This window comes from Leuresthes tenuis, unplaced genomic scaffold (assembly GCF_036924035.1).
Source record: "Leuresthes tenuis unplaced genomic scaffold, fLeuTen1.0.hap1 SCAF_18, whole genome shotgun sequence".
NCBI lineage: Eukaryota > Metazoa > Chordata > Actinopteri > Atheriniformes > Atherinopsidae > Leuresthes > Leuresthes tenuis.
This window is the reverse complement of record NW_027325372.1, coordinates 3,013,905-3,034,227: the sequence shown is the minus strand read 5'-3', so window position 1 is coordinate 3,034,227 and position 20,323 is coordinate 3,013,905. Positions and strand designations below refer to the sequence as shown.

General features: G+C 43.0%; 1 protein-coding gene across 1 annotated transcript in view; it reads left to right on the top strand.

The window, feature by feature from the left end:
• Positions 1-20,323, top strand: part of LOC140275544 (tripartite motif-containing protein 16-like) — a 292,422-nt gene that overhangs the window by 190,194 nt on the left and 81,905 nt on the right. The window lies entirely within an intron of this gene.

Sequence of the window (20,323 nt, the reverse complement as noted above, 5' to 3'; positions counted from 1 at the left end):
GCTCGATTTACTAACTTTTGTGGCTTCCTTTGAATATCTGTCTTCCTTTTTGCTTCTTTTGAATCTGATATGTGCCAGAATCCATCCCAAGATCAACATACTTTCTGATATCCGCTGGAGGAATTTGTCAGTTTGTTTGGGTTAAATGTTGTGTATCGTTTCGTATTTTGTTAGATTTTCTTTGTTCATCTGTAAATGTTTATGTCAATCCTGTGTGACACAGATTCTTTACCTCCAGCTCTCCCTTTTCCCAGAAATTAACACGTTTTGGGGCAAAATGTGCAAATCAACCTAAAAAAAAAAGCAAAAGACCATGTGAAGACGCTGTATGAAACCGATAAAAAAAATATCATAATCACCAAAAGAGTCAGACAAGGAGACAAAGATGCTCGTTTTTTAGAGAAATTAAACTATAATTTAAGGGAAAATTCCGTTTTTTTAAAAAAAACCTGGACTTTAATTACAGCTGTACATACAGCTGTTAATTTACTCATTGACAACATTTTGTTGTCACTCGGAGTCGTTCGGACGTTATTTGCATCATTCGAGAGTCGCGTGTATTATAACGGGAGTGAACGGAGTAAAGCCAATGCAGCCTCTAAATAAGGCACGAAACTCCTTAATTTCACCAACACTTTAATACGAATCGCCAGTACTATACCCTGTGAGTTCACAGTTGCCTGTTGTTGTTGTTATCGGGGGCTGTCCACACATGCGTCTACTGGGATTGACGTCATCAACAGGCGCCGACTGCAGCACAGCTCATTCACTCCGTGCTCTGTGGTGGTCGTCTATCTTTACACGGAGATTGCTACTGCTAGTTTTGTGCAACATGGCAGAATATTTATCGGATTTTTGAGAATGTGGACGACTTTGAATTCGATGGACGTCCTTACCGTTTTGAGTATACGGGTGAGGAACTCCTGGAAAGGAGGATGCAGAAGCAGAGAGAGGAAACAGCTGGACAACAACAACAGACCGCTGCACCTCCGCGAATCGATGCTAACTGGTGGTGTTCTGGTGGACGATGTTTACCTATGCCAACAGAGAAGGAATGCGTGGGATTTGAGGCCAGGAGATACACGAGGATTTCGCTGCTTTAATAGATAAAATTTCCTGGTTTTCACTATTTTTCATGGGATGTCACAGGAGTGGGAGCGAGAGTGCGTGTGTGTGAGACTGAGGAGCGCTTCGGGGAGATAGAAAGCATGTCATGCTCTCTCACACCGGACCGACGGATAAAGTCCCACCGGATCCCCCACTGACATTTAACCGTTTCGTGCTTTCTGATATTATACACTGATCCATGTTATAGACTAATAATATTATGCAGCTTCAAAATAAATACATTACCTCCGCTGTATCTGTTGTGCCTTCTGCAACCATCGGGATGGCATTCTTCCCGAGGGTCATACGCTGTACTTTCACGCCTTCTGTCCGTGGCTTTGGGGGAAAAAAGTCAAACCCGATGATCCGCACTCTTCAACGCTCCCACTGCAGTGTTCGGGTCCATTTTCAGCGCAACTAACCAGAACTTTAGTAAACCCTGGTCGTGCAAAGGAATCCCGTGAGAGCTGAACTTAATTCATTTAGTCATCTTGTTTGGACAATTTGGAAACACGCAAACACGAACCATGTCACCAGCAGCAGTAGTAAATTCCGTGGAAAGTCAGCCGATGCTGCGGCGGCGCGCGTTGATTACGTCATCACAGTAGACGAGTGTGTATAAAGCAACGGGTCAAGGACACACACACTTTACACTTGGTTTATGATACATAAACCAACCAAAAAGTACAGTCTTTTATTTTAAATAAAATCAAACAAGCACACCAATCAAATGCATGGACAGCCAATCACATTGTTTAATTATTTCTGCCTCCGATCAACAATGTCCGAACCACGTCTCAATCACCTCCTCCGACACATCCACAAAGACTTGACTGATAGCCTGGACCTCAGCAAAGTTCTCCGCAACTTCTGCTTTACAAGTGACCGAAGAGAGGCTTACTTTGGTCACATCTGGGGGGAAGAACAGGCCAATTAAACTCATTAAATCCTGTAAATAGTTCCAAACTGCACTGTTAATTTTACTCTAGCCTTATAATAAATTGTTGTTGTGTTACAAGCGAATATTTTCAGTAATTTAAACTATTAGTGTTCTTAATTGGCTTCTCACCTGTTGCTCCGCATCTGCTGTCCACGTGAGCACCGCAAGCAACCGAGACGTCAGTGACTGCTTGTTATCTAAGTTTTGATTTATCCAGTAAATGAAATTTATTATTGAAAACCGGGAACGTTCTTTGTTTTCTTTATTTTTATCTGTCAAAGTGAAATTTGTTGTTAACCACATTACTTGAATCGTTTTCTTGACTCTCCTGTGTAAGAAGACTGAGTTACACTGCAAGTTTATTTCAGAGATCACGTGACTGGTCAGCATGCACGTGATCCAGGTGTTCACGTGCACCGCGGAAAGCCCCCAATAACAACAACATTGTCATCAATTAGTAAATTAACTTACATACAGCTAGAAATAAGGTCCAGGTTTTAAAAAACGGAACTTTCCCTTTAACTCTGATATGAGCCAGAATCCATCCTCAGATCAACATATTTTCTGATATCCGCTGGAGGAATTTGTCAGTTTGTTTCGTATTTTGTAAGATTTTCTTCGTTCATGTAAATGTTTATGTCCATGATCCTGTGTGACCCAGATTCTTTGCCCCCGGCTCTCCCTTTCCCCAGAAAAGAACATGTTTCTGGGGCAAAATGTGCAAATCAACCTCAGAAAAACAGCAAAAGACCTTGTGAAGACGCCGTCTGAAACTGATGAAATAGGATCATAATCAAGTCTCCATAAAAGAGTCAGACAAGGAGACAAAGATGCTCATTTTTTATAGACATGAAACTATAACTGAACTGTTCGGCCATAATGTTCAACGGTACATTTGGAGGAAAAAGGGGGAAACTTTCAGGCCCCAGAACATGGTCTCAGGTGTGAAGCACGGGGGTGGCAGCATCATGCTGTGGGGCTGCAGGACGCAGTGATGCACCTCACAGAACAGTCTTCCAGGTGGACGATGACCCCAATCTGTGGGAACTCCAGCAGACTAATGTGAGAACGTGGCAGGAAACCCAAAAACATCGACCCAAGTGAAACAGTTTTCCACCAAATACTGAGAAAGTGAGAAGTAAATGTTTGACTTGGATGAAAATTATCCAAAAAATCTCTTTTAAATATCATGTCTTTATTTTACTGAAATTTCGGAGATCCAAACTGAGCTGAAACAGAAACATTTCACACTGATTGACTGTAAACTTCTGGTTTAAACTGTTTTCGGTCGAACTTCTTCGGAGAAAAGATCCTCCCGGTTTGATAAAGTCCGAAGACAGAAACAGTTTAGCATAAAGATACATTTGGTACGTTTTAAATGGAGTCTGGAGCCGTGAAAAGTAAAGTTTTATGTAATTTCTGCTTGAGAAACAGCTTGGTTAGATTCTGACATTTAAAGCTTTTATCACCAGATGTCGTCGTGCCAAAAGCGTCGGTTCTGGACCCGCCGCAGAGCGTCCTTCGGGTTCTGGTGCTGGGTGATCATGTTTGTTTGGTCCAGTTTGGTTCCAGTTCTGATGAACGTGTGTCTGCATGGATCTGCATTAGTGTGTGGTGTCTACGGCTGCTTTGCTCCCTGCTGGAGCTTCATGGAGCTCATTCTGCTGTCCAGCTCATCCATGAAGCCTTCGTCCACAGACTCGCAGTCCGCCTCCTGCGCCTCAGCTTCGCTGGGCAGAAACACGTGAAGCTGGGCGCGAGCCGGAGGCGCCGCAGGGCGCTGGCTGCAGCTCAGAGGGCACGGCTTCCCCACCACAGACAGCGGCTCGCCCTGAGACGAGGAGTAGCGCCGCCGCGCCGCTGAAGGCCGCAGGTCCTTTCGCAGCGTCTCCGAGCTCAGCGCCGGGTTGTGGGAGTGTCGTCTCACCGGTTGAGGCCGGAGGCCGGGCTGGATGGCCTGGGAGAAGTGGATGTAGGCCGGTCTGCTGCAGCTCTGGAGCTGCTGGTTCTTCTGCTGCTCAGAGGGCCGGCCGGCGTGGCGGGGGAGCAGGGTGGAGGACTTAGTAAGCGAGGAAGGAGGTGGAGGTCGTTTTTGTAAAACACTGGAGCGACAGGTGCCGGAGAATCCTTCAGAAAGGACGTTCTCACCTGGAGTGAGGAGGGACGGTTCGCTGAAGCTGAGGAGACAGAAGAAGAAGAAATGTTTCTGTTCTTAGATCAATAAGGACCCTTTAAAAACGTCCATCTGGACTTATTTCAATAGGGTTATTTCAATATCTGGCAGTTATTTACAATTTACTGCACGTTAACAGAGTTTATTAACAGTTTAAAATGAAGAGAAGAGTTTCAGAGAGAAAAGACGCCGCAGTTTTCCTGAATCTGGACTTATTTTAACAAGTTCTTTCAATATCTGGCAGTTATTTACAATTTACTGCACGTTAACAGAGTTTATTAACAGTTTAAAATGAAGAGAAGAGTTTCAGAGAGAAAAGACGCCGCAGTTTTCCTGAATTAACTCGACTGCATTGGACTGATGTTCAGCAACAGGTTAAATGTGACGTTTGAACATTTTAAAACATATTTTCAAGAGTCTTTGTCTCCGAAAGTGCAAAAAGGGGCTAAAAAAAGGGGAAAGTGCCGACTGGAACCGGTTTGGTCCGGCCGGAACAAGTGACACCATTACCTCAGGGATCAGGAATCAGACCAACCAATCAGAGAAAAGTATTGGGTGTGATCTCATTGTTGTCGGGCAGAACAGAGGTTCTTTTTCCTAGGAAAAGGCGGGACTGAACCAGAAATTGAGTGAATAAAAGCCTGAATAATGCAGCTGTAAATTCAGTCATTTTCCAGAAAAGACTGAATAAATCCGAAAGCTCTAGAGTTTTGACTCCAATAAAAACTTAAAGGAACTCTGTTTTTGCTGCCAGTAACGCTGTAATGAGGCATTTTTGGTAAATGTTCTACACGGCAATGACCTGGATATTTTTTATTCAACACTTACTTTAATCAGATAAAAAAGAACTTCTTCAAAGCGCTGGTCGTCCTCCGGGTATCAGTTTGTCCGGCGGCTGCTGAGGTAGTTCTGGATCAAAGAGGTGACCCGGCCAACTGACACACATCAGAACTTCCTCATCATTTATTTGATAGTTATTCAAAACCTGCTGTGCCCGGGCGAGCAGAGGCCGCCATCGAATACTCCGCCGGGCGGCAGTTGTTGTGTGTTTGTGCATCACTCAGGTTTCTCCCTCCTGTGAGCAAACTCAGCGAGTCACCAGCGGCGGCTGCATCAGGCGGCAGATCGGTTTCCACACCTGAGATTTATGGCACACTTTACCTGGCTGTCCCAGGTAGGCGGGGTGGGGGCAGAAGTGGCCGACTTAGAGGGGAACTCCGGTATTTTTAAACCTTATTTCTGCCATGAAATACGTTCATCTGCTCACTGAGAACAGTTTGGTGAAAGTCGGCTTCCTTCAGAAGATATTTAGATAACTGGAGATCCATATAACGGAGTGAACGGGGCTTAGAGGATGCAGCCTCTAAATAAGGCATTATCTGTCTTTATTTCACCAATACTTTAAGAAGAATGAATGAATGAACGTGTGCTATAGCTCTGTTAGCTCATAGCTGCTGTTATGTGGCTACTTGCAGCTACAGGAGAGCTAACGGAGGGATTTCTACACAGGCACTCTACTGGGACCACTTCATCCACACGCCCCCCTGCAGCACAGTTTATTCACTCCGTGCTCTGTGACAGTCGGCTAACTTCACACAGAGTTTGCTGCTGATAGTTTTGTGCAACATGGCAGGATATTTATCAGATTTGGACAACGTGAACGACGACTTTGAGTAAGATGGACGTTCTTAGCGGAGTGAATGAGCTGTGCTGCAGCCATGCTGTGTATGAAGTGGTCCCAGTAGCAACACAGCAGCTATGAGCTAACAGAGCTATAGCACACGTTCATTCATTCATTCTTCTTAAAGTATTGGTGAAATAAAGACAGATAATGCCTTATTTAGAGGCTGCATCCTCTAAGCCCCGTTCTCTCCGTTATATGGATCTCCAGTTATCTAAATATCTTCCGAAGGACGCCGACTTTCACCAAACTGTTCTCAGTGAGTAGATGAACGTATTTCATAAGGTCCAGGTTTAAAAATACCGGAGTTCCCCTTTAAGTACAACAAAGAAGACCCAGAACTGCTGAGCAGCCAGAATCCTGTATCAGACAGGAGTCCAAAGGTCCAGCAGCTGGTCTCCTCAGTTCCAGATGTTTACAGATGTCATTAAAAGAAGAGGGGATGCTGCACAGTGGGAAACAAACGGTTTTTGGGACTGAGGTTGTGCTTTTAGGCAGTTGGGCCATAAAGTTACTTTTAATTCAGTTTAAAATGGGATTAATGTGTCAGCCTTCCTTCAGATGCTGGTATTTGCTCACTTTACCCCAGTTTGGAGATCCTCAATTCCTCCTGACTCCCCTTGACTTGAAGAGAGAGAAGTTAAGACATCGTCTGTACATTGTTAAATCTTTTTGCTTTATTGTCTGATCTCAGCTACATGAACACACCTTTTAAACATCCCTCCACACTCTTCTCCTCTCTGGGTGCATTTCAGGGATTGATGCATCCTTCAAAAAGAAAGAGGGGAGGCGGAGGCTGGCTGATGACCTTTAACCTTATGGTAATCTGTGATTCGTCAGCTGCTTTTCTTTGTTCAGCTTCCTGTCGAGTTCACTCACTTTTCTGTTGTATGCATTTATTTTTGGACTTTGTTCCACTTTCCTCATCGTTTTTGGGGCAGCAACTCACTGACGTGTGCATTTGGTGCTGCGAACGTCTCAGATTTCTGTCTTTATGTCTAAGATTTCTGTTTTTATGTCTCAGATTTCTGTCTTTCTGTCTCAGATTTCTGTTTTTACGTCTCAGATTTCTGTCTTTCTGTCTCAGATTTCTGTTTTTACGTCTCAGATTTCTTTCTTTATGTCTCAGATTTCTGTTTTTACGTCTCAGATTTCTGTCTTTATGTCTAAGATTTCTGTTTTTATGTCTCAGATTTCTGTCTTTATGTCTCAGATTTCTGTTTTTATGTCTCAGATTTCTGTTTTTATGTCTCAGATTTCTGTTGTATGCATTTATTTTTGGACTTTGTTCTACTTTCCTCATCGTTTTTGGGGCAGCAGCTCACTGACGTGTGCATTTGGTGCTGCGAACGTCTCAGATTTCTGTCTTTATGTCTCAGATTTCTGTCTTTATGTCTCAGATTTCTGTCTTTATGTCTGAGATTTCTGTTTTTATGTCTAAGATTTCTGTTTTTATGTCTCAGATTTCTGTCTTTATGTCTCAGATTTCTGTTTTTATGTCTCAGATTTCTGTTTTTATGTCTCAGATTTCTGTTTTTATGTCTCAGATTTCTGTTTTTATGTCTCAGATCCAAAACTGGAGATGCTCCATTTGGACACAGATGGGAGTCTGTCTGGTTTTTAAGACAATCCCATTATATTAGTCACGTGACTTACAATCATATTTTCTTTGCTTTCTTTCTGCGATTGAACCATCCACATCTAAACTTTAATTAAAAAACAACAGTTTGATCAACTTATTAACAGTCAAATATGACATTAAAGGTGAAATATTCAGTAAAAATCCCTTCTTCCTGTTCATTGGAGCATATATCAGTGTCTAAAGTCCCCAAAACACCAAAATCCTGGTATTTGTTTAGTTTGTTTGAAAGTTCCCAACGAGTAGCAGCAGCTAACGCTAACAGCTTAGCTAATGAGGATGACGTACACCAACTTCTGAGGAGTTATTGCTGTTCCTTTCTGAAAGATGAACATTATTGTTCCCACATTACTTTGTTAGCTGAAGCTTTCTAGTTGAACGGTTCGGTTCTGTAACTCAGACAACCTGCAGCTGTGTTTAAGGTGTGTTTCCAACACAACACCGGTCCTCTCCTCACTCTCGGTGTGTTAGCGTTACATTATCAGCATGTTTCTGATAAAGATGGAGGTCTCCAGGTACAATTGTTTAATGAGTTTAATATATCCAAAATGTTTAAACGCAGTAATTAACGGTACACATGCATTACTACGAGTTACGCTGTGCACATCTCCGGCTAATGAGAAAGCATTGTTTGCTAGCATCAGCTGCTAACTTACAGCTAACTGCTAAACTATTTCCCTCTGGGATCAATAGAGCAACTATCTATTTCTATATATAGAGTGTTTTTGGCATTGCATTGTTTGCTAGCATCTGCTGCTAACTTGGTCACACTGGGGAGGAATGATTAGCTGCTGACTTAATCGAAAGGGTGGAGTTGAGCACTTGAAAACAGACAGAGAGCCACTGTGCTTAAAACAACAGTTTTTTTTTTTTTTACCATAACCTGTCTCATACATCCACAAAAAAAGGCATAAAAAGAGATAATTTGTCACTTTTCAGGATGATATAATATGCTCAAATTTGGTTTCTCATATTTGTAAAACAGTTCGATCCAAAAGCAGCTTAAAAAATCTTAACACTGAATCATTTCCACAAAGAGAAAATGTCTCTTTTCTGATCTTTGTCACTTTTTTTTAGATTGTAAAATATTTCCCTTCTGAAAATCAAACTGAAATCTGAATAAATGCAACAACAAGGACTTAAACATTTCTTTGAGTGCAATAATCACCACCTTAAAGTGAAATATTATAACACTATGTTTACATCTATAATTCCACCATTTTCAGAACTCTTTTTCTCCTACATTTATAACCGTTTACAACTCAACGCTTTATTTTATTCATTGTTGGAATATAAAGACAAATAAAAATCCTTTAATTCTTGAATATCAAAGTTACAAAAATATAAAAATAATTTCCTTTTTTGGTGTAAAAGCAGCAAATTATTAAACATTCATAAAAATGGCTTCTGATTGACCTAATTTTGTTTAAGTTCTAAAGGATCTTAATTTAATTTAGACTTTAGTTCTTTTTTACAGCATTTATCTGACGTTTACTCGTTACTGCAGATTAAGATTTATTATTTAAGTCATTTGATTCCTGAATAAATCAGACAGCATTAAACAGTAAATGAAGAAGTGAAACGCAGGTCTGAGACTGAGGTGATTTTTACCTGAGTCGAGTCATGCTTCGCCTGCGGGGCGCAGCCACCAGAGACGGCAGCCTCAGGGGGGCTCCGGTTCTGGTTCCGGTTCTGGTTCTGGCTGCGGAGGGTGGAGGTCGCACAGAGCTGGTGAGCAGGTAGGTCTGCGCCAGAGCTCCGCTCCTCTGGATGGCTCCACGGTGCCAAGACCCACCGAGGTCCAAGCCGATGACGGCCGTCGGCGGAGCGGCTCCACCGGTCCCGCTCATCTGTCCGAGTCCGTCTCACCTGGGGGAGAGTTTACCTGAACAGACCCTCAGAATCCACCGCCCGTGGACGGTCCTGACACCGACAACATGGTGGATCAGCAGGTGGAGGCACACAGGACTGAGCTGCTCCACCTGTGGCCAGCGGGCATCATGAAAGATGAATGAGCATTAATGATGCAGAGCTGGAGCCGGTCAGGTGGACACCGCTTACTGCACCCCCCCCTCCCTTCTTCCTGTTCCCTCCTCTGCGGCTCAGTTTTCAGGTGCGGGAGCAGCTGGTCAGAGGCGCTGCAGGAACACTGACCCAGTTATTCTGACCCAGATGGTCCCAAACTCGACTCATCGGTTTGTGTGCTGACTGGAACAGACGATCTCATCATTCATAAACCCCACTTCCGCCTTTATTTGATCACATTGGAGAATAATTCAGAAAATAATCAGTAAATAAACTTCTTTGAAGTCTCATTAGATCAAGTGAAGTCACCCAGAGTTTCCTGGGACCCCCCCAGCAGCTTTAAATACTGCTCATCAGCAGCTTTTTAACCAACCTGTTGATTTATTATCACTGATGATCTCGCTTAACTGTGAAATGTTTTAATTCCTTCATCATTTCACCCCTTAAATCTGCAGAATTTTTATCCCAAACTGCAGGAAAACCTGCTTCACCAGATAAATCTGTTCCTGCACAACATGCTGCTGATGAATGAATGAAACTCAGTCTGCAGAGAACAAATTAATTAAAGCTGCAGCAGGTTTTAAACCAGTTTCTCCTGGATTCAGACAGCTGAGAAGCCTTCTGCTCAACCAGGTGATTCCATCATCATTTCACTGCTTCACAACATCAAAAAAAGTCTTTAAACCAGTAAAAAAAAACCTTTTATATTCTCATCTTAACAGATATTATTACTGTGTCCGGCTTATGTGACACTAAACATGCAGGAAACCACACTACTAAGAAGTATTTTAAACGAGTTAAACTTATAAATCAAAGTGCTAAATACAGCATTTTTGCATCGGTCTTTGTGGTAAATTAAGTATACAGAAGGTCGGACGATGATTGGACAATTTAAAGCGGTTAAACAGCACTTCTGTTATTTTAATGTGAAGTTTAGTTCTTCATCCAAATCTCTGCACGTGCACGTATTCCACGTGTCCTTTCTGCAACGTGCGCGTTGAAAAAGCTCAACGATTCATTTGAATCGGGTTTGCTCGATTAGGGTAACGTGGAAAATGTGCGTTTAGGTGTCGCGGTACGCTGCGAAACTTTCAGTCTCCGCCCACAAATCAAGACTCGTCCAATCAGCTTTCAGCTTTAAATTAAAAAAAATTCAGTGAAGTATTAATCCATTTATTTATTTATTGGATACCAGAGGTCAAAGCACCCCTCCTCAGAGCTTTAGAGTTTATACTTTAGAGCTCTGCTCCTCCTGAATGAGCTGCGTGTTTTATTATTTATTTCTTATTTTATGACGTCAGGATAGAATAATTAAAACGTCTTAAGTTTGTGGCTTTTATTTCCAGAAAAGATTTTTAAAATGCAACAAAAATGAAAAACTTAACTAGCTAACTGGAATAACGTGTAATAAAAAAACTGAAAAATATTTTATATTACAAACTAAAATCTATTTGAATTTATTTGCATATAAAAAGTTATTAGAAGCTTATTTTTAAAATCAGCCGCTTTAATACAAATATTTTTACTCCAACTGCTCAAATGAAACATTTGAAATAAATTCTGATTTTAAGAAGCTTTTTGGATGATTTAACATTGCGTTTATTGTTCTTGCTGTAAAATCTTTAACTTTTTATTGATTTATTGATGTTTTTACGGACACAAAAACAAACCTGCACATTCAGGCGTTTCATGTTGGGAACCTCAGGCCTTCAGCTGCGTTTTACTTCCAGCTCGGCTCAGACGACACCAACCTGACCCACAGCGTCTCGTGCCGGCGAGCTCCTTCGGATCGTCTTACGGCGTCTGGACTGGACCTCCTCCAGGGTTGACAGCCAACACTCGGGATACAAGAGTGTCCCAGCATCGGAAACGCTGCACCTTTAGCCTCAACTGGAACTGGACTGCAGGCGGCGAGGCACACGGGTCGGCGTCGGTTCAGCTGCTCAGAAGATGAAGAACCGACAGGCTCGAAGTGCTTTAGTTTTAATGTGTTTTAACAGGTTTAAACAGTCAAAGAAGAGTCAGAACAGAACTCTGGTTTGTATCATTTATTCTCATTGAAACAAAGAGGAAACAGCGATGGCGTCCTGAGGCCGGCGTCCTGAGGCCGGCGCTCGGCTGGACGCGCCCAGGCGCTGCATCACCACCTGCAGAACGACACAGATGGTCTCATTCAGAGTTTTCAGCCTCATCTCTGAGCAGCGTTTACTGATAAATGTCGACTTGCTCACATTTTGCATCCATGTGAAGGTCGAACTGCGAACTCGTAACACGGCGGCGGCGATCCTGGCGTCACGGCAACGCGTCTCCTGCGGCTCTGGTATTTTCTCAGTCTTCATTTTACCTGCCGAAACAGAAAAGAAGAACAGAACGACCGTAACTGGACCGAGAAACAGCTGATCCGGGCCAAATCTGGACAGGATCCGTTCATTTTAACCGACCGGCACCAGCTGGGAACAGAACCGGGTCTCAGGCTGGACAGAAACTGCACGACCAACGGCTTTTAAAGCCTCAGTTTTCAGTGTCAGAACGCTCCTGTGGTCATAAAACCCAACCCAGGCTCATTTAAGGCCGCCTTTCTCTCATCGTGGAGCTGCAACATCGAGCGTTCGACTCAGATGGCGCCGTTGTTGTTGCTTCCAAACAGGAAGCCGAGGCTCAGAGTAACCACGGCGAATCAGTCGGACCGAACAAAAGGAGGAGAAACTAACGGCTTTATGACAACAGGAGGAATGTTTCATCTGCACTTAATCATCATTATCCGCCTTCTTTCCCACCAGGTGCATGATGGGAAATAATAGCATAAAAATGTGTTTTTTGTGGTTTTAAAATGGCGACGCTGTAAGATCTGAGACTTAAAACTTAAAAAAGCTGGAACACATTTACATCTTTCAGATGCATCCTGGCCACATCTCTCAGGTCTTACCGTGGTCGTTCCGATCCGACTCTCAGCCTCCTGCGATCGGGCGGCGCTCCTGCGGCGAGAAACACACAATGAGAGTCTGGCAGTGGGTCGGTGTGCAGTCACTTTAAAGCCAGTACTGTCAGAGGTTACCACTCTTCTAGCAGAATGAGTTGAACGTGTTGTGCAGGAAATGACTGGATACTCAAGAGAAAACAGAGTTATGTTACGTGGACATGCATTACGGGTTAATGTGTGATGAGAGCTTCACGTGTTGCATGAACTGTGTGTTACTGGGTCACATCTCGGCACCCTGAGGTGGATTCACATTTTAGAAACTGCAGAGACGAAGACACAAATTTGTGACAACAGCGTTCAAATGTGTTGGAAGTCGTCAGCAGGCGGGAAGATGATTCTGGAACCACTTCATAGTGACACATCAGGGCTTTACTGCGGTACCGACGCACACAGAGCGGCACCGTAACCTCGCAGAGGAATGTGCTCAGGCTTAGACTTTGGGCCCTTTTAGACGGACCATTGCAGACCAAAAGGGTCATTCTGGCATCACACTCAGACAGGAAGGAAGTGACATGTTGGCCAATCAAAGCGGAGAGTTAGAAAATGGATCACAGTGCAGACGGATACATCAGCAGCCTCCGGTCCTCTGAACTCTGAGAGGAACCCTTCACCGCTCAGACAACTCCCAACGGTTTCTGAGAATATCCGACCGGGCGCCAGTAGAACTCATCATTTATGTGTAAAACAAAGGAAAACAAAGCGATGTACTGAGAGGAGACAGAGGACAACAAACAGAGCTGACTGACTCTTTAAAAACAGGTTTAAACTGCATTTAAAACAAGTTAATTCACCAGAAAATGATCAAAGATCTGCTCGTTATGCACCGGAGCGCTTCCTTCTCATAAAGGACTGCTAAGCTCTGGTTTACTGAAAAATCGGGTCTTTCTCTGCCGACTGGATCCATCCGTGTGGAGCTTAGTGGGCCGTTCAGTCTGCCCGAACAGAAACAAACGGTCAACAGAGGAGGAAAAATTAAAATGTAAACAACAAACTGCCGGCAAACACAATGTCAGAGTAACTATGGAAGATGTGGTGAAAGATCAGAGTACAGAGCAGCATTTTTCCTTCCTTTTACAGTCCCACCCGAGTCATTTCCCCCTTTAACGCTGAACACATTCCCACCCAGAACCACCACGATCACCGTTTACAGTTTCATACACACCTGACAGGTAGAACCAGAGGTGCAAACAGCTCAAAGCACCAAACAACCGACTGTTATCATTTCAGTCAGAAACAAACTCTTTTTCTTTGTTTTCACTGCCGTGGGTTTGGAAATGTTCACTGAACTCAGCAAACATTTGAGCGGTCCAACAACAGTTGGAGAAAGCAGCTTTTTTAAATTTATTTTTAAATCTAAAACAGCAGATCTTCAGTTACTTTATTCACATCAGAAGCTCAAAGGAGTAAAATGTTCTGAACAGACGAAAGTCAGAGTCTGACACGTAAATGCCTCTAAATTTGGGCTCATTATGGTAAAGAACCAGACCCAGAAAGCAGTAAAGGTTTTATAGTTGGACCTTTTCAGTAAAAAACAAAAAAAAAAAGCACCTCGTCCAAATGTTGCTCCAACTATTTGGCGTCTGTGACCCGATAAAAGCTGCTGCTGCGTTCTGATTGGCTGTGAGGGTTCAGTCTGAATACGCAGCTGTGTTGGACAGCAACATGAAACAGGGAAACCCTCCTGGGGGTCGAACTGTGGCTTCATCCTGACAGAAGCAGACTGGAAGCAGTCCTGCAGTCAAACTGCTTAAACTAACCACCTTTGGTTCCTGTGCAGAAGCCAGGGTCGGAGGCTTATTTTCCAAACAGATTTTCCATTTTTTCTACCAACCTGATGTCTTTGAGTCGTTAAAAACTATCAAACCTTATGTTCAGTGAACATTTAGCACTACTTTTTATTATCTTGCTGGGTTAGGGTTAATCTGAAAGTCTAACCTTCTCTCTCAGGGGGTTTTAACTTTAATTTAATGACAATTTTCTCCTGAATACAGAAGATAATCACGTGGTGACGCCTTCCTGGTGCTCAAGTATCCAATAACCTGACAAGTTCAGCTAAATCTGTGGGAAGGGTTTCTGCCCATAGAGTGAAAAAGGCCAGGATGAGGAGCTTTCCTGCAGCATTAAAGTGGAAAAACACTCTGCTTGAGTGGAGCGTACTGCAGCACAGAACCTGCCTGTTTTCAGATCTAATCACAAGTTAAATATGGCAAAATGTTTCCAGTAAAAGAAGAAATCAGCACAGGATGAACAAAGGAAGAGAAAACGACTGACATGTCTGGTTCATAAAGGTAAAAAACACACACCAGAACAGTTTCAGTGCGTTGCACACGCCTACACACCTTCAGTTATTTTGTTGCACGCATACAGAGAAGCCAAAGTACCACAAACACACTCACACTGCGAGAGCTACACACACACACACAAAGGTTCAACAACAGATCTCTGCACTGTGATGCCATTCTTTGGAAGTGTGATGCCAGAAGCCCTGCACGAGTCACTGAGCAGCGACAGAGAGCACAGAGAGAAGTTAAGGGACAACGGTTCATCTTGAATCAGAAACATGGATGGGACACTTACCTTACTCGTTCAGCGGATCTGTGTAAGCATACCTCTGGCTGCAGTGCAAACAAGTCCAGGCTTTACTGTCCACTGACATCTGCAGAACTACTCATCGTCAATGTAACCCAACTGCAGAGAAGAGCATCTACTGAGGACTGGGGCAGCCCGTCTCTGACAGGCTGGCTGACAGCAGCTAACGCACCTCATGTACTCGAAGACAAACACTCAACCACACAGACACAGCAAACGTAAGGTGCGTGGGGCTCCTGCCTCTGGCTGCTTTGTACACATGCTGGGGGGGGTGATCTTGCAGGAGTGTAACGGCACACAAAGTTCAGAGCTGTGTGGACACTGAACGACGCCCAAAGCTCAGCGTTTGGTGTGGATGTTTCCCGCTAACCCAGGTTCACAAACCCTGTACGTTACCAGAAAGTCCCGACCCGCTAACCCAGCTTTTCTGCCATTATTGGCCCGGTTCGTTTCCATTTTAAAAGGAAAGGCGATGGTTCAGGGAGCGCCACACTGCACCGTGAACCCGGGACGCTTCTTAACCATGAGCTACGGCGGCGTTTCCCCCGGCGTGCTACGGCCTGCTAAGGCTTCAGCTTAAACAACTCGGAGACTTAATTGTTTTTGTCCACAACTAAATTCATGAGCCGTTACACCCCTGACAAGAACGGGGCCCCCCCCCCCCATCCAGACACTCAGCACCATCACAGAAAGGTAAACTTTAGGAATTAAACAGCTTTGATAAATGTGTCATTGTTACAGCTTTAAGTTTCATCGGATGTGTCTGCAGACTGAACATCAGTCACACGGTTAAAGTCACTTTAAGGGGAAAAACATCCAGACTTCAGGCCTCCGGCGTTTTATTTCTACGTTACGTGTCGTCCACCACAGATGAACAAATCCATGACAGTTTCCTGAGTAAATCCAAACATTCACATGGAAACATGTTAGAAAGTGGTTGCTTTAAATGTGTTAAAAGGCAGAACTATGACCGTGGAGTTGGACGGCTTCTTTTTGGCCTTTTTGTTTTTCAGAGCTGGTCTGAAATCAGAGCTCCGTGACGCACTGGAGAGAGTATTTAAAGGGGAGGCCGTGCCCCCGGTACTGGGAGGTGATCAAGCACAACAACTCATTCCACCGGCTTCACACCAGGAGTGTTAACAGGTGAGATTCAGGTGTGAGCGAAGCGCTTCTCAGCTAAATGTGCAGTAAAAACAATTTACCTTCCACTGCAGTGTGCAGCAAACATCTCATTAAAACAGTGAAAATACAGCTTACCTGTTGCCATGGTGATTTACGATCAGAAATGACCTTCAGTTAATTTCACAAGTTGCATGTTACAGCTCTCAAGTTACAGCTGGGCAACGTTAACGCCTTCAGATCAATCCGAGGTCTTGGAAAAGGTATTTATGGTCATTATTAAGGTTTAAAACAGATGTGCAGGCAGCTGCTGAGCTGCAGGAGAAGTCGGTCGTCTGCAGCTCAGCACACCTGCTACATTCCCGGTGTGAAGCCGGCCGACCGACCGGAGCCCTGAACGAGCGATCCGCTCCTTGCAGCTGCGCATCGGAGCATTAGACCAGAACACGGCGGTCTACTTGCATCACTGTGGGCCTAATTAGAAGAAGAGCGGGTCAGTTAACGACCTCAAAGGATGGCTGCACAGTGAGTTTGAACTGAAGCTAAAGACCAACAACGGTCAGCGAGACACGGATTTCTTCCAGAGTCGAGGATCATCTCCCAAACTAATTTCACATTTTCAGAGACAGCAGATTCTCCCTCACACTGAGATTTAATCTCAGCGGGATCATCCGCATCTGAGTCCAAGTTTCACTGTTTCATGACATTAATAACTCACTCAATTCAATCCAAATCCTTCCGTTAGTTTAAAACAAGCTGCGTTTGGCCTGTTTGTACGTTTCCTTTCAGCTGGTCTGTGACTCATTTTCTTCTGACTTTGAAAGGGAAAAATCTATTAACTTCACTCAGTTTGAGTCACTCGTGTTTGACGGAGCGGTTAATAAGACAAAGTCAAGCTTTAGCTTTTAAATCTGGGTCACAATGAGAGGACATCTCGACCCTGTTCGACGTACTGGGCGAGGCAGAGAAAAGAAAAGGCACCCATTAGTTCAGTGCCAGCGTGTGAACATCTGCGTCACACATCTGTAATTATCAGTACGACAAAGGTAGACTAAACCTGTCCAAGGACAGAGAACTCGTAGGTATCTTCAGTCAGAAACTGGTCGGTGTTCGTGTTAACTTTGGCCAGAGTTTCATAGAAAAAGGTAAATATGTGAGTCCTATGAGCCAAAAGGTGAGGCTTCCAGAAGTTGGCCAATCAGAGGACAAGAGGAGCCACAAGAGAGACGGGAGCCGAAACTGCTGGTTTCAGGCAGAGGAGGAAGTGCTGCTCAAAGATTCATGACTGATAAATACAAAAGAGCCTAAAACTATCAAGGAGAGGAGCTCTGGATTTACAACAAAATGGCAGACTGCAGCACAATTAGCATTTTATCTTGGTTCTATTGCTTTCATTATGGCCAGAAAAATGGAAAATTCATTAGATAAGATTAAAAATGGCCATTTTAAATGTTAATTAAATTCATTCTGTTGTGGAGACTCAAAACAAAGGGCCAGTTCATGAACGTTGGCCTAATTTTAACTTGAAAAAGACTGAAATCTTCAGCTACAGTCAAAGATTTAAAGCCTCCATGAACACAAATCATCTCCTTTAAAAATCTGGTCCGTGATGCTAACAAAACCGCTCCAAGAGAAGCTAAAGAGTTTGAATTTCTTGGTTCGGAAAGTTCCTTTTCTTAGTCCAACATCTTAAAAGATGGTCAAACCTGTTAAGGAAAAACAAATTGTATACAACACCAACACACAGACATAACATTACAAGATTTAAATGTACACTTTGGTCAATGAGACTACGTGCATGATGCTTCTGTCTGTCTCAGCTAAAACAAACATTTATATTTTCTAATTACAATAAAAAAGGATGTTTCGTTAACTTCAAACAAAGCTTTTTCTGTTTAAACATACCTGCTTGCCATGGCGTCTCTTCCTACTTTATGACAAAAACTAATTTCATTCAGGATCTTCAAGCACGAAACTGCCCAAACAACCAGTTTAATACAGGTAACTGCAGCCGGTGCTGCGCTGCTAACCTTCACAACATGAAGAACTTCAGGAAAACAGTAGTTTGCTTCTTCTGTGGACGATCACTGGGTTCAGGTCTAACAATGAAACAGCACCGTTCCATCAGAGGTTTACGACTCGGGCTGCCACAAACGATTATTTTAATAGTCGACTAGTCGGATCACACGAATATTTAATGTAAAACATGCAGCTTATTGCACCAGGATGCAGCTGCTCTTATATAATCATAATTAGCTTTCAGCTTGGAGTGTTTAAGGTAGATGTTAACTAAAAAAAGTGATTAATATCATAGTACATTAATCCTTTGAAATATGCAGCTTGTTGCAACAAACAATTATTTAACTGTGTAGCAAACGCACAAAAATAAATACTTAAGTTTTTTTTTTAGGTTTTTCTTTCCTTCATTTGTCTCTGGCATCAAACATAGCTGCATTTAAATTAAATGAGGAAGGCAGCTGAAACTAAGGAATTATTCACAAAAAGTTTTGGTCTCAACACCAACATGTTCAGTTTGGACTCAGTCAGGACATTTGCTTGCTGAGGTGTGCATGTAGCTTTGTAACAAAGCCGTCCACTGAAGATAAATTTACTTTTTTAGCACTGAAACGTAACGTTAAAAAACATTAGCGTTCCTGTTCAAACACATCACTGTTATAATGTTACAGAAAACACATGAAATATGTGCTAAGGCTAATTAATCCAATCGTCATCGCTAATGCTAACGTTTACAGCTATCAGTATGAGTAAGTAGCAAGCTAACTCTCTGTTTACGCTAATTTTAGCAGCTAACTAGCCAGTTAGCTTACCAAGATGACGTCCCTCTTCACAATCAGCCACAACAACATGCTTCCTTTTCAGGTCGTTGTGCTGCCGTGGAAGTTCTGCCTTACAGATACTGCCGTGCACACATTTGTCTTTAGTTTTCTTAAAATGCTGCCACACTTTAGAGCTCTGTTGCCATGATACCAGAGCCAGTCTGGTTTAACTTCCTGTGACATCACGGCTGACCCCGGTTATGTGTGTCAAGGACAGAAAGCAGACGCAGCAGTGGAAGGTGCCGCAACAGCTTTGAGAGAAAAACAAAGTTTAAAAAAGAAAACAAAACGACTGTTAAATTAGTCGTCGACGATTTTAAATTGTCGACATAATCGTGACGAGTCGACTAACTGTGGCAGCCCCATTTACGACAGTAAACTTTAGTTTAATCGTGTTATTTAACTAAAGAGAGTTAAGGATATCCCTCCAACTCTCACGTCAATGACTGCAGAATCTATTAAAATCTGCTTAAAAAAAAATAAAAAAGTACCTAAATTTAGAGAAAATAGTGATAAAATCACAACAAACTCCACGTTACAAAGAAGTCATGTTGTTGCCATAAAAAGTGAGATTTACCTGAGTTTTACCTGTGTGGGAGGTGACAAAAGGTTCTACTGCATGAAGAAAGCTACAGAGCTGCATTAGTCAGACTTCACCCAACCACAAACTACCATCCATCCCGGTTTAATCCTGAGCACAATGTGAAACTCACTAAAGTCTCTTCCACAAGTCCAGCGTTTGTGTTTCTTAGCGAAAGCATTCCTGTGTTCACGCTACAACTTACTCCACAGTCCAAACTCTTTAAAGCTGGTCAGACCTGTTAAAGAAAAAAAATGTAGACAACACAAACACACGTAACATTTGAGAGGAAAACCCTCCGAATATCCGTTACTATGACGAAATGAATCCAAGGACAGTCGTCCTCTGTTTTGGTCTTTTTCTGTGGTTATCCGATGCCACGAGATCCTCTGGATCAAACCATTTAGGAGCTTAATTAGTTTTAGTGTGGCATACATTAGCAGGCAATCAATAAGTCCTGAGTGTGGTGTCTCACACACTGCCTCGTCTTTGCAGTTTTCTGATTTAGTTAAAAGTTACGAAAAACACTCAGGACACAACCCTTCACAGAGTTTACTGAGTGATGGCCAAGAAGCAGACGAGCAGAAACCAACTTACTGGTTCGTCTTCCACACAAAACACCAAATTTAAGATTAGAAAAGAAAATAAATCAG